The sequence below is a fragment of the Thalia democratica genome, chromosome 4 (assembly GCF_965202585.1).
Source record: "Thalia democratica chromosome 4, ktThaDemo2.hap1.1, whole genome shotgun sequence".
Classification (NCBI taxonomy): Eukaryota; Metazoa; Chordata; class Thaliacea; order Salpida; family Salpidae; genus Thalia; species Thalia democratica.
The window spans coordinates 58734805-58750173 of NC_139168.1; positions in this window are offsets into that span (position 1 = coordinate 58734805).

Sequence of the window (15369 nt, forward strand, 5' to 3'; positions counted from 1 at the left end):
CCCCTCCAACAAAACTACTCAAAAAGCTACCATTTAAAACACTAAGGCATATTTTTTTTGCTCTTCATCTGCAGCTCAAGAATGTCTAAAGTAGGTTTCAAAATTTTTAAATCGCCCTCCCTTTCGCCCCTTTACTAATTATTGCCCCCAACTTACTAAAATAGCCCCAAGGGGCGATATCGCCCACTTTGGGAATCTCTGGTTTAATCATTAAAACTAGTGTCAATGAATTGTTTGGACATAGATTGACAAACTTTGTTGTTTAAGTCCAGAATTTTTTTGAAGTTCTTGTGTTCATACATTACTTGTAGTTATCTACTGTTGCTTAAATTTTAACATAGCTATGAAAAAAGATATAATTGGGTTTATTTTGATAAAATTTTTAAACAACTAATACCATTAAACTTATAACAGATAATTACCCAACTTTATGTAAATTTTAGTAATATTAAAGGATTAACTCAAAAACTCAATAGACTTAAAGTTTGAAAGCTTAAAGAGATACTTGAAAGGTTGTAAACGAAATCTTACTAAAAAACAAAGTATATGATTAAAAAAAAATTAGATTGAAAACCGTGGATAATTAATAGTATGTTAAAACAAATAAAAACTTTAGAATAAAATATCTAAAGGTACAGCTAATATAGTAAAGTCCTGGACAAGACGTTAAAAGGTATCCGAATGGTGTACGACTCGATAACCGAAAGGTTTTTTTGTACGTCAGGTCCAGCGCTTTTTCTTTGTCGTTCAACAAGCTAAAACTGTAATATTTAGAGTAATAATTGACATTACAAACAGGAAAAAGAAAAGCAGTCACTACCCAAAAAAAATATTTTTAAAAGCTAGTTGATTTCAATGAAGAGTTTCAAAAATATTTTTACTAGTATTGGAAAATAGATCTGTACAAAAACAAGTAGTAGTTTGAAAAATATCAGCAACAGTTTTGTTTGGGTTAATGTAAAAGAGATTGAATAAACCACTGTTAAAAAAGAACTTAGTTAAACCCAAAATTGTAGATAACATTTAAATTAAATATATTATAATAACTAGAAAATGATACAGCTCAAAAGTTTAGTATATATAGTTTATTAAACGAAAAAAAAAGCGCTCAAAAAGTTTGGTTCAATGACCTGGTGTACAAAAAACCTTTCGGTTATCGAGTCGTACACTATTTGGATACCTTTTAACGTCTCGTCCAGGACAAGACTTTGTAAAACTGTTTAGCTTTTAATATGGTATTTTATTGAACAAAAACAAAATATTCAAAAAAAAAATTTGGTTCAAGACTTGGGTGCACGAAAAGACCTCTCGGTCATCGAATGGCACACTAAAATAATAAAGTTATACAAATTGGTGACAACTAGAATAAATAGTAGTATTCTTAAATAAAGGATCAAAAACTTTAAAGGGATACTATTTACTGATTTTGTTCTTATAAAATTTACATTAAAAAGTTATATACAGTTGTATTTAATTGTTCCTTTTAAAATTTCATTATTTTTAAATTTTAAGTTTTGGATTTAAAGACGGTCATTCTATCACTTATACTGTGTCTTACCTTTTTTAAGAAGTTCTGTTTACATCAGTGAAGAGTAAAACATGGTATACAGTAAAAATTTACTAGATTTAAGTAAAGAAAAGTACTTTTACTGAAAATACAGATTGGGAGACAAGTTAAAATGGTATAGAATACGAGGAAAAATTAGTGTATTGATAAAACAATACCTAGCTAAAAGGAAAAATTTTGTTAGTTTAGTAGAGAAATCCAATAGAGAAAAGTATACTGTACTGGAAGGAAAGATTTAAGGTAATTTTAAATTAATTTGTATTCTGAGTTTAGTAGGATATAAACTCAATTTGGAAAACATTCAAACTCGGTTACAAATTGGTTGTGTCTTAGAAGCTCTCACGTTTTAAGTGTTTTCTAGTTACTTGCAGACTGATACTGCTTCGAAGGGCTTTAAATTGTAAGAGTGACACACTATTATTTACGTTTAAGAAACACATAGTTACAAAACGAATACTAACCTTAATGTACAACTTCAAGATCTTCAGATTTACTACTGGTATACAAAATGGTAATTAAAAACTTATAAGACTAGATACACGCCTACAATGTTTAATTTTATTTAATTATTGTTGTATAGGGACTGAAAAATTTACTATTTTATAAGTGAAACTCTTTTCTAAGACAAAAGTCCTCGCGGACTGCGTAGTTTTGAAAGTTTAAACAACAATAACCTTAAAAAAATCAATAAAATGTAAAAAAAAAATACAAAGCAGTGCTTTAATAAGCATACTTTGAATTGAAAATAATAAAAGTAAGAGCATATTTATAAACACTTATTTTAAAGAAGCGTAATTTTTGTTTGTTTTTAACGGTTGTTTTCAAGCTAAAAAATACGTCGCGAGTCGGATCCGGCACGCGGACCGTATGTCGCCTACCCCAAGCTAAGTATAAATTAAATTTTCTTAAGATGAATACCTAAAATAACTATCGAGGCGTTCTAATGATAGTGATCATAAATAGTGAAAAAATATAGTAATTCTTTAAACTAAATTGCTAAAAATATATGCGATTAATATCAGGCAAGGTACTATTTAAGTGAAAAACCACCGTAATTGATTTTAGATTATTTTTTAATGTGTCACATTACTTTCCATTTTTTTTTCTAGGATAAAAAGAACTAATTTATGAAATCGATGTACTGATTTAAAGCACCTAGATATGTTTATTATAAAAGATGAAATTAATTAATTTGGATTGAAACAATAAAAAAATACTACATGTTAAAAATTTGACTAAATATAAGTAAGTTCTATCTTATGGAAAAAACTTGTTAATTTTAAGTTTTTTTTTAGAAAAGTTAATAATACACATCAATATTAAAACATCTTTAAAAGTACGTTTTTTTACCTCAATTTTATAGCAATTAATTATTCCATATTTTATGGTAATAAAGTATAAAATGAAATATAATTGACTTTAAAAACTAAATCTATCTTTGTCTTTTCCAGACTAGACTAAGAGAAATGTTGCTACCAACCGAATATATAAAAAGTAAATAAGCTGTTTTGGGATTATGTTTTTGTATTTTGTTGAACAGTCCTCATCGTTACATTATTGTTAATGCTGATAACTGCAGATTATATTGATTTGCTTCAAATCAATTGATCAAGTCTGGGTAGTAGCAGATATTTTTAATTACAATTTTTATTTATAAAAATTATCATTCTAAACAGTTAAACTTTTGTTTATGGAATGAACTTGCTGAATTCTTGGTCTTATATAAATGATATATAGCTTTAATAAAAAGCATTAATTCTTTGAAAAAAACTTTAAACTCGACTAATCAGTTTAAAAAGGGTTGCCAAAGGTTTTTTTAATTTTATTTCAGAAAGTTTTTGGTCTATTTTTAGTGTAAATAGTTAAATAAAAAGTAAAAAACTGTCTTAAATAATATAACAACATTACAAGATACTGTAAGGCTACTTTAAATGTGTTTTTCATGATATAAAATGTCTTTAGTATAGATTTTTCAAATCTAATCGAAGTTACGTTGCTGAACATGTAAATAATTAAATATTTCAGTTTTTTTTAGTGATTTTTGATTTTTAAATTCTCAAACTCCAGATTTTCAAAGTATCAAAGAAGAAGTAAAAAAAACTGTTCAAATTACTTTAAATAAGAAAAGCTCAAAACATTTTTATCAAAAAAAAAATTGATGTAGAAATAAATTTATTTTTCAATCTCAATGTTTTTTTTTGTCTAAATAGTTATCTAGTTTAAAAAATTATCTATACGGCTACAGCAGACGCTTAATGAAAGTGTACATATAAAGAAAGTAATATTTATTTTAATTAGTTTCTGTTATTTTTATAATACACATTATATTGAGCTATTAAACAACGTTTTTAAGTATAATCCCAAAGTCATGAACATATTTGTTATAAGTTAGTTTTTTTATAAAGTTTAGTTGTATTTAAAACCAATTAGACTTATACAAATAATCACACTAGCCAAAAAATGTTTAATAAACACGCTAGAACAGCTTAGTTTTATTTGTTTTGAATTAAGTCATACAGTTTTGACTCATTTTAGTGTGGGCAGATTGTTTATTGTTTTGTAAGAGCGTATAAATGACTATCATATGTCGCACAAAGCTTAGCAGTAAGACAAAGTTGTAGTTAAGTGTTTAGCTGATAATAAATTTTCTTAATAGTATACAGTTTTAGCTGTGTTGAAAATTATCTCTTTAAAATTTCATTTAGAATATATTTAAAATATGCCAAGAAGTGTTTGTTTACTTAAAATTAGTATTAATTATACTTTTACTGGAACATGTTTCAATACTATTAATATACATTTAATAATCTAAACTGTAAAATACTAAACAACTAACCACTGATTTTTTTATAAAACTACTTAGTTTAGAAAAACTATACTTGAAAAACTGTAAATACTATTACTTTTCTACTTTTTGCTGTAATATATTTTCTAAGTATATATTTATAAAAATGAAGACTTTAACGCCGCTAAAAACTAATTATTTTAAAAATCCTATGCTAAAATCTATATTAAACTAACTTTAAAATGCGTTTTTACACATAATTGAAATACTTATTCTTGACGTATAGGCGTAAAACTTTTATTACTATAGTTAACCTCCATGTAAAAACTTGTAAGTTCTATTCTAGCGTATATAACTTTATTTAACTTTAATACGTTTTTTTTAAACAGAAAAAATAATTAAAAGTTAGATTTTTTAAACTATAATAAAGTTTACATGCAAAAATCAAAATATTGGAAGTAATATTTTTTTTACATTATAGACAGATTTACTTAGAATAAAAAAAAATGAAGCAAGACTTTATTTATAACTATATAAAATATACAAAAAATATTTTAGAGATATGACATAATTTTTGTTTTGTTTTCATCTTTTTCTTGAATCTATTAATAATATTTTTTTGATGTTAAATAAAATCTTGCAGTTTATAACTTCTACGAAAAAAGCATGTCTTGGTCACCTACTTTAAAGCTAATTCTTGACAAACCTCCAAACCCTAAATATCCTGAAACAAAAATAAGTTTCAAGCACGTATGCATTTATAACCTTGATTTTGCACTTGTTGCCAGCGTTGGAGTGGATGATAAAGACTTTTCGGTTTGTTTGAACCTGCCTTCAATAGCATAAGTTTTTTTGCAACTAATTTTTTTTTTACGAATTTTTAAAGTAACAAGGAGTTTATTTTTAAAATTTTAATGTTGGTAAGGCATCGATAATAAAAATAAAAGGTTTCTGTTTACTAAAAAAAAGTTTTACGATAAAAACTTTATAAATGTTATTTTTACTTTGATGACTTTATTTAACATTTAGATTTTTAGTGTTTTTTTTTAATATCAAAGCTCCAGCAGGCTTAAGTTATTTGAATAAAATACTTAAAGCAAAAGTTTTATTTTACGTCAACTGAAACAGAAAGAATTTTTTGATGCTGCTAAGGCAAAGATTATCAAAAAAGATTCTCAACAAAATGTACTATTTCCTAACAAATACAGAGTCATTAAAGAAGTCGATGGCGTATACATGATAAAAGGTTCAGGTGTAAACCATTGCTTTGCTTATGCCGGGAAAGTTGCTCCGTTTTTATTTTTCTTGTTTAGTAATAGTAATAATTGTAACGATGTTTTTACTATACGAGACGATCTTGAGGAAAAAGGTATGAAGTAGAGGAGGAAATTTATTTTCAATACTGGATAATGTTCGAAACTTATTTTACCGTTGACCTTATAAAGTTCTTTTCACACTTAACTTTTTTAAAAAGTTATAATCAAAAAGACTTTACTTTTTCTTTAAGCTCAAAAATATTTTTGTGAATCGTATACAATAAAAAATACATTAGCAGATGCTTTATATTTTTATTAATTACAATAGTTTTACATTAGCTGTACTATATCTATATACAACTTAAAAGATTTTATTCTAAGTCTTGATTTCATAAAAATATTTATTTCAGTCTTGAATCATGACTTATGATTTTTTTTTTAAATGATGTTAAAACTTATCAAAAATTAAATTTTGTAAACTTAGAAAAAACTTCCGTATTTATTAAAAGGCCAGCTTGTTATTTTTCAAGTAACAAGCCAACTTATTTTACATTTTGTTATAAGGATATTGAAAATATAATTTTTTTAATAAGTATTCACAAACAACGGTTTTGCTTTTTTCTTGATTATATTTCATATCGTTATGTTTTAATTACGGTTTGTAAATTAAGCTATACTTTTGTTACAGCATAACAAAACTTTTTTTAATCAAATTTTTTATATGAAAAACTTTGTTTAAGTTAAAAAGTTTGAACTCAAAAAATGAAGATATTTTCAGTATTTTATTCAAACTATGTCTCAAACAGTTCAAATACAAAAATTAATAATTCTGAATTAGAAGAATATTGTTTATTTACTTATATAAACACAAATATCGTGTCTAGAGAAAGCTAAAGTATGTATAAATAACGCTAAAACTCCTAGTTTGTAATACAAATAATTTTTTTAATGTTTTTATAATCTATAACTGTTAATTGTTAGTCATGAAGATATAAATTTAAATTTCAATAACTTTTTTGTTGTGTTTGAAAAAAAAAAGTTTTAATGTAACTATTTAAATGTTATTAAAGCTAGACCAATAACAGAATTTTTAGAAGTTGTTTTTGTAAATAGCATGTAAACTTTTAACATTACAAATTTTTTTATTGTTTTAATTATTAAAAAATATGAAGCAGCGTTATTTAAAAAAAACACCTTAGTGCTTCCTTTTAAAAACTATGAGTATTTAGCTTTTATTTAAATATTTCGCAATTTATGATAGCTCATAATGTTGTTTTTAATGACAAAATTAATCATTTTTAATTCTAAAACACATTAATATAAGGCTGATTTTAGTCTTACTTTAGTGATGGAGGATAAGTAACAAAAAAATTTACTACAAAAACAACTTTTTAATGAATAAGATTAGTTTATAGAAACTATTGAACGAAAAGAAAAAGACTGTATCAAGTAATGTAAATTTTTACCAACTAGTTTGTAAAATATCTAAACTTATCTTATACTTTGTAGTTTCTTAATAGAAGTGTTTATAATTTTAAGGCAGTTACTAAAAATAATTAAATTTAAAAAGTTATTTGCTAAGTTTTAAAACTTATAACTTTAATGAGGTATGCTTAAGTAAAAAAAAAGTTTTTGTACTTCTAAGGTATAAAGATAAGAGTTCTTTCCTTTATAGTCAGAGGCTCACCAAAAAGGTTAATAAAAAAAACTAATACTTTTAAGTAAAACTGAAGCTTTAAATGAATAATAAAGAATCTTCTTCAAAAACCCTTATTGTAACGTTATTTAATTAATTACTGAATACACTGAGCTCACTATCAAGTAATCTTTATTTTCTTCTTAGCTTAAAGCTAAACTTGTTTTCAAAACTGAACACCGCTTTCTAACCATTTTTAAGTAGAATTTTAAATATTTTTATTTAACTTTTTATTTTTAGTCTAGACTCATTTTTTTAAGTCATCATAAGTTATTATCAATTATAAAAAAATTGTTACCGTCCTTTAAACTCATTTCTGAGTAGTTAAATTTAGATGCTCAGAAACAAACTACAGCAACCTCTCACTTATTTACGCACATTGTGTCCACAGAAAAAATGCGTAAAGGTACGAGAGGTACCAAATATACTTACTATAATGGCTGTTTTTTTGATATCGCTTCTAGTTAAAAGCAGATTGTGACTTTCAACAATTAACAATTTGTTTACTTTATTTATAATATGACAAAAAGATAAAATCGTTCATATATTAGAAAAAAAGATTTAAATTTATATGAAATAATAAAACTTGTAGAAAAATTTTACTTATTTTAATAATAGGTAGGTTTTATCTTTATTTATATGTGACTTATTTGATAGTAACATTTATATTCTATTCTACTTATTAAATTCAATTTATGATTAAGCATTTGTTTACAATTAACAAATGTTGTGATGTCTATATTAAAATTTGTTTTTATAGCCTTTTACAAAAGTATGCATTTGGTGCTGTAATGGATTTCTTCTTTTGAACAACAATATATAAAATATAAGAAAAATATTTAATAAAAATTGTTTATGTTACTACAACTTTTTTTAATTTGACCTTTGCCCACATAGAATAAACTTGTCTAGCATTGTCTTATAGATATATTAATGGATTTTTTGAGTAGGAATTAAATTTCATGCCATAAGAATTTAGATTAGGAAGTTTCATTAGATTTCTTTTTTAGATGTTTTTTCATATATAGGGCAAGAGTGATGTATTATTTATTTGTGTTTTAAACTCTCATTATTTCATTATACTTTCATTATTTAACACAGTCATATTTATTCAGAGTTTTAGTTTAATCTTTTATTGTTAACAAAATGTTTGATATACTGAGGTATAACTAAATGTTTATCAATTAGTCAAGGAACATAAGTTCACAAAATCTAAAGATATAGAGAGGTGAGTTAGCATTTAAAGGCAGATTTTAATTAAAAAAAGTACAACAAACCTAATTTGTGCAATTTAAAAAAAATTAAATTTTTAGTTTGAATATTTTAGAATTCTAAAATGCGTAATTAAACGAGAGTGCGTAACATCTCGAGTGTTTAAAGATGCGAGATGTTACTGTATCTTATACTTTTTATTGCTATATGTTATCATAAACACGTACACTAGTAAGCCTGTTGTGGACTAAAGTTTTTTTCAACCGAAGCAATCATTTATATTGTACTAACTTTTGAAAGATAAATTTTGTTCTGTAAAAATTCCTAAAATTTTCACGGCTCTGATTGTAATCTAAAGGGGTTTTCTCTAATATTTGCTAAGTCAGCAGTTTTTTTTTCAATTTATACCGTTTTCCTAACCCACCTTATCCAAACATATCAAAAATTTATCAAAAAATTGATTTTGAATAACTAAAAATAAAAAATTATGAAAAAACACTGTTTTATTTTGCTGACTAAGCAAATACTAGGGAAAACCCCTTTAGATTACAAGACTCGATTTTCATTGTGCATTTCTGGCTTAAATTTACTTACTCAACATCAAATCATGTCAAAGCACGCATTCAATTTTTATCTATGCAAACAAATTGATTTATTTTATCTAAGTTAGCCAACATTAAAACAAATTAGTCATAGCAGGCATACGGCAACCTTATCTTAATTTTTTTAAGGCTTAAAGAAAATTAAAAAAAGCATTTAGTTTATTTTTTAAACAATTAAAAAATAAAAATATATACTATCAGCCGCAATACTTAATGCAAGAAAACTTTATTTGTTGATATGGTAAACCTTAGTGAAACTTTTTTATTACTTTTAAATTAAATCTAAAGTTTTTAATTTTGAGTCATTTGAGCGAGCTTTCAGTATTAAAAATAGCCTAAAAACTCGATATAGTCAAGCTGCTTAACAACAAAACACATGAAAATACATTAATGCAAAATTTAGTTAAATATTTATATTTGGTAAACAATACATTTTTGTAATGTCTAAATAATATATATAAGAAAAAGTTATCCATAAATCTTACACAACTAGATTTTATGAAGAAAAATGAGCTATTCAGTATTAATTAGTTTTTACTAAGTATAACGTACTTAACACATTGATAGTAATCCTTATAATATTAATACTTTGTTATCAGATTATTTTAATAAAACTTTTTCCATCACTTCATTAGCCAAAAAACATTAAAAAAGTACATTAACAATGTATTGATTACTTTTAGTAATTAAGTCAATCATACTCATCAGTTTACTAAAAAAACACTATCAGATTAATAGTAATTATGAACATACTTAAACTTAAAAGTAATAATTTAACACTTATAGAAAATTACTAAATGTAAAACTATTTCTATCTAATATAGCTTACACTTTTATTAACTTTTTCTGATTTTCAAATGCCCTGCCGTATTTAGCGTTGGACTTTAATACAATAGCTTCATTCTTAAATAGTTTTATTGTAGTATTCTCAAAAATTCTACTTATAATTATATCTTAAAACTAGCTAATTACTAAATGCCTAAAAAAAAACAACTTTGAAAGTTACTTTCAAACTGTCCTTTAGATAGTTTAAAATTCATAGTAAATACTAAGGAGTCGAAAAAAAAAAAGTAATCTTTTTTTAACTGCAATTATTTCATTGCTAGAAAATTTAACACAAATCAGTTTACTTAAAAACTGCCTAGAAGTGTATAGGTTAATTTTTATTTAATATCTTACCAATTACAAAAAGTTTTGTACACATTTAGAATAAAAAGTACTTATGGATTTTCAGTAAGTAAAACATTTACTGATGTAAAAGTGCTAATTAATCATGATTTTCTAACACCACACTGCTTTATGAATTAGAAAACTGTGCGATTGTTAGAACTATAAATTTTAAAAGAAATTAAAAATTAGTAAAACAAAATAACATCTGATTGTATAAAGGTGTTATTTATATTGTTATTGCCTTATTGCCTTATTGCAGTATATAAAAAGACAAGCGTTATGGAAATTTAGAATCTTCAAAAGCAATTGATTGAACATGCAAAGACCATCGAAATTTAAATTAAGACTGATAACACCTTATAAAATAATTTCCCCTCATCTTAAAAAATAATAAAAACTCGCTTAATTCTAAAAAGAAGTATGAAAAAGAATTCTAATAGAATAAAAAACTTTAACCATCTGCAGAACTAATACCTACTATTGAAAAAATGTACATATAAACATTCTAGTAAATGCAACTATTTTAGAAAACATAAATTAGATACAAGAATTTATAAAAATATTAGATCCAAGGATGTGATTTATTTTAGTTGAAAATCCCTTAAATATCTAAGAGTAATAATGAAAACTTATCTAGCTTAACCCTCAATACTGTAAGTCTGCGAAAGTTAGCATAGTAGAAAACCACTTCAATAAAGTATTAAATTTAAAAAGTTATAAATAAAAATTATGGAAAAAGCGACACACTCTTCTGTTTACAGTTCAATAGAAAGGAGACTTGCAAATAAAGGAGAGATATGATAAAAAAAAGAAGATTTACAAAAAATGTAAAAAAATGTCTTGGCCATTTTTCGGATTACACCGGAAAGAGACGTTTTAAATTAAGCAAGAAAAGCTGCATGAACTCTGAGGCTTGGAATTATTTTAAAAGCTTGGACATGTATTTAAGCTTGCATAAAATTAACTGTCAGCTCCTTCTCCAATAGAGCTGTAGCTTTTTTTTTTTATTCAGTCAGACGGACCAAACATTCAACAAAATCTGAGGTTGAAATTAAATCGACAGTTTAAGCCTTTACTGTAAATCAAAATCCACTGTTTTAATCTATTAAACATAAAGGTAGTTAAATTTTCCGGGCTTTCCACTACTTTTAAACTAAATAATCCATTTTTTCGGAATTTCCTTTTTACTTATGTATTTCGTTAAGCAAACAAGCATTTGAAGTGGTTTTTGTTTATCATCATTTGTAAATAAAACTACCCAGCAAAGTAGTAAGTAAATTAATTAAGCAAAAGCGAAGATGCATAAAAAAAATTTTTAACTTATGGATTTGGTTGTTTATAAAAACACCTCTCGGTCATCTAGTCGTGAACCACACTACAACTAAAACTATAATGTGCTAAAGAGGGAAAAAATCAACATTCAAAACTTAAGCTCTAAAATAGGGAAAACTCACATTAAACATTTAAAGAGTTGTAAAAAAGTTTTTACAAGAATTCAAACTAGATGCTACAAACAGTATGTTAGTAAATTTACATGAGTGAAATAGTTTTAAACAAAAAATAATTTTGATAAATAGAAACAAAGTCATAATAACTTTCAGCAACTTCTGAAAAAATCAGCTAAATGTAAATTCCAACAGTTAAATACTACGTGCTCAAGGAACACAAAAATTAAAAAATACGTTAAATAAACTTAATAATTAAAAAAAATTAAATTTCACAACTGTAAATCAAAACCTATGAGTTAAAGATAACCTATACGAAATAGAAAAAATAAGGACAAAAGTTTTCTAATTAAATTTTTTTAAACGTAAAAAAAACATTTTAAGTTTTTATCAGCATTTACAGCAATTTAACTTTTTGATAGTTTTACAAGAAAAAAAAAACATAATAACATTTAATTAGTTTACAAAACCGGTCCAAATATATAGTCTCAACCATTTTGGCTTGTTTTAATTGAAAAAAAAGTATTTAAAATAATGATTCTTGTTTGATTTACGAGATTGTAATCAGAAAATTCATATAACATTTATCTGGCATTCCATTTGAACTTCTTTAATAATATAAATAACTTGTTACTAATTTAATATTATGTGCTTAAGTGGGATTGGTCTGTTTTGCACGAGGTAGTTTTTGCTTGAAGGGTCTTTTTTGCACGAAGACAATTACGCACGAATTCTCTTTTTCACGAAGGGTCGGTTTTGCACGTTTAGTCACTTTCGCACGAAATGTTACTTTTTAACAGCGTCACTTTTACACGAGGTAAGAGTCAGAATTAGGGTTAAAGTCAGAGTTAGAGTTAGGTTTATAATAAGGGTTAGGATCAAAGTTAAGGCTAGGGTTGAACTAGGGTTACTGTTACGGTTGTTATTTATTAGGTTCAGGGTCAGGACGAATAAGAACAAAGTGACGCCCTGCAAAAGTGACTACTCATGCTAAAGTGACGACTCATACTAAAGTGACGACTCATGCTAAAGTGACGACTCGTTCAAAAGTAACTACGGTGCAAAAAAAAATTCGTGCAAGAGTTACGTCATGCAAAAGTGACATTTAAAATGTCATCTAAATGTATCGCTTATTAAACTAATGCCAAACATAATACCATTGTAAACATTTATTACTGTACCAAACTAGTATTTTGCTGTATAATCAACTTATAAAAAAAAATATATTTCTTCTAAAAAAAATATTACTTTAAAAATTAAAGCAAAAATAAAATAAGGTAAATTTAAATTAATATGTACAAAAGCACAGACTAAAAGAGATAATTAAAACGTAAAGAAGTTTAAAAATGGATAGTAAAGAAATACGATAATTAAAACCACACCTAAGTCATGTGGAAACTAATTTAGAAAAAAATAATAATTAATAGAAAAACTAAATCGGCTTTAAAAAAATATAAACTAAATGTAATAATGTATTACTGATGCTTAATTAAATTTCTAACAAACCAAGATCACATTAAAACTTCGTAACTAAAAGAAAAGAACTTTTTGAAATGTGCAGAAATGACATTAAATTATTATTAATCGCTCGAGTTTTATACAATAAGTCTTTTAACAATAATTTTCAGTTTTATTTTTTAAATTTCTTTATCCTGTTCAATAAACTCTTAAAAATAAACACTAACGAGGAAAGTTCTAGTTTTTGACTTTGGTTTATTTGTTTAAGAATTTTTATTACGTCTACACTACTTCGATTTTTTTTCATCTATTTTTACTAACTATTTAATTTTGAGTTTGACTGTTTAAAGCTATTAAAATCTTTTTGTTTCTTAAAATCGTTAAGATAACAAAAAACATTTTTTTATGTTTCAATCATGAAAAAAAAAATCATTAATTAAAAAATATACTCATTTTCCTTTAGTAATTTTTTTATTTGGTCATATTTATTTTGTAGTAATAGAAAATACGTAATTGAATAACTATATTTGAAATATCAAATATTGGTAGCTGTGTAGGTTTTTATTTTAAAAAGTATTCTTCGATATTTGGTATTTCCCTAAGCTAGTCTTATTTAAAATTAGTGTAGAACACTTGTATATTATAAATATACTTAGGTCATACTTGTAATTTTAAGTTAATTATCATGTACATGATGTCAACAATATTATTCTCATTTTCTCTCACTTACAAAACGTCAGAATATTTGGAAGTTTTATTGTATTGTTTTTATTATGTAATTTTTTTTCTGTTTTTGGTGACTAATGGATTTTGAACCTTACTTTTTACAATTATTATTTAGATCAGAAATTCTCCAACATCCTTATTTATTTTTATATTGAATGGTTTGAGAAATTGATTCATATTTTAATAAGAATCTATGTATAAGAATTTTTATGGACAACAATTGCAAATTTCAAAAAAATAGTTGTTGATAAAAACTGCTTTGCATTTATTGAAGTTTTTCCAAAAACAATATTTAAAAAAGTAAATTAAATTCTTAATTTGGTGTTAAAATTACAAATGATTTTGTTATTATTCAAGTTTTCAATGACATTATTAGGACTTCTACACCACTGAGCAACATTTTGTTAAATACACTGTGTAGCAATTTTGCCTGGAAAATTATGTAATCTCAAAAGATAGGCAAAATAATCTTTAAATTGTGCAACTAGTAAAATTTAAAAAGAAAGATAACTTGCTTTGCTAGGATCTGTTATAACAAATCATTAGCTTCTAATTTTGAATATTTTTATCTTAAATTAAATTTTTAAACAAGTATTACAGTTATTATTAATTTTTTTTACCCAAAATTAAGTTTTCCATTAAATAAATAACTAAAGTTCAACTTTTAAATACATGGAGGGAAAAATACCTGGAAAAGTTTATAAGATTAGTGACCTAACAGTATATGCATTTTAAAGCTAAACATGGCTTTGAAGCTTGAGGATCCTAATGATGGCATTTAAGCTATTACAGTTGAACATTATAACATTGAAAAAGGCTGTCAACACATATAACAAAGAAGAGCAACTTTACTTGGATGAGTGACAGAAGCCACATTTGCTTTTACCTTAGACCATACCTAAAAAAATCGTTAAATTCAAACCAGGCATTGAATATCTTTTTAATTCAATATATTAGAAACTGATATTGATTGAGGTGTGAGAAGGTGCTCATAAAAAAGTGAAGAGCTGATATTTAAAGTGTACTTTAATCTTTATAAAAGCTAGAACTGAAAAATAATTTTAATGTAGGGATATATGTAGATTTTAAATTCTGTTAAACTAAAACCAGAGATGACTCCCAGTATTTCAAGACAACAACTCACATAATGAACTAAAACCAGCTTTTGTTGGCAATAGACTGTTTTCATAAATCACTGTTAAAGGTTTTGCTCTGATTGTAAATGAAATCATTAATTGTTAAGAGTTTTAAATAAGACAACAAAGTTTTGATCTTCCATACCAGCTTTCAAATCTTAAAGAATAATGTTTGCTTCATGTAATATTTTCTGCTTTTGGACAGGTATGAAGTAATATGTTTATCTACACTTATGTGGAAACAACTTAAGATTATTTTTGATGGTTTTTGTAATTAGGTCAGACTTGCAATCTTGTGTTTAGCCATTTTTTCTTT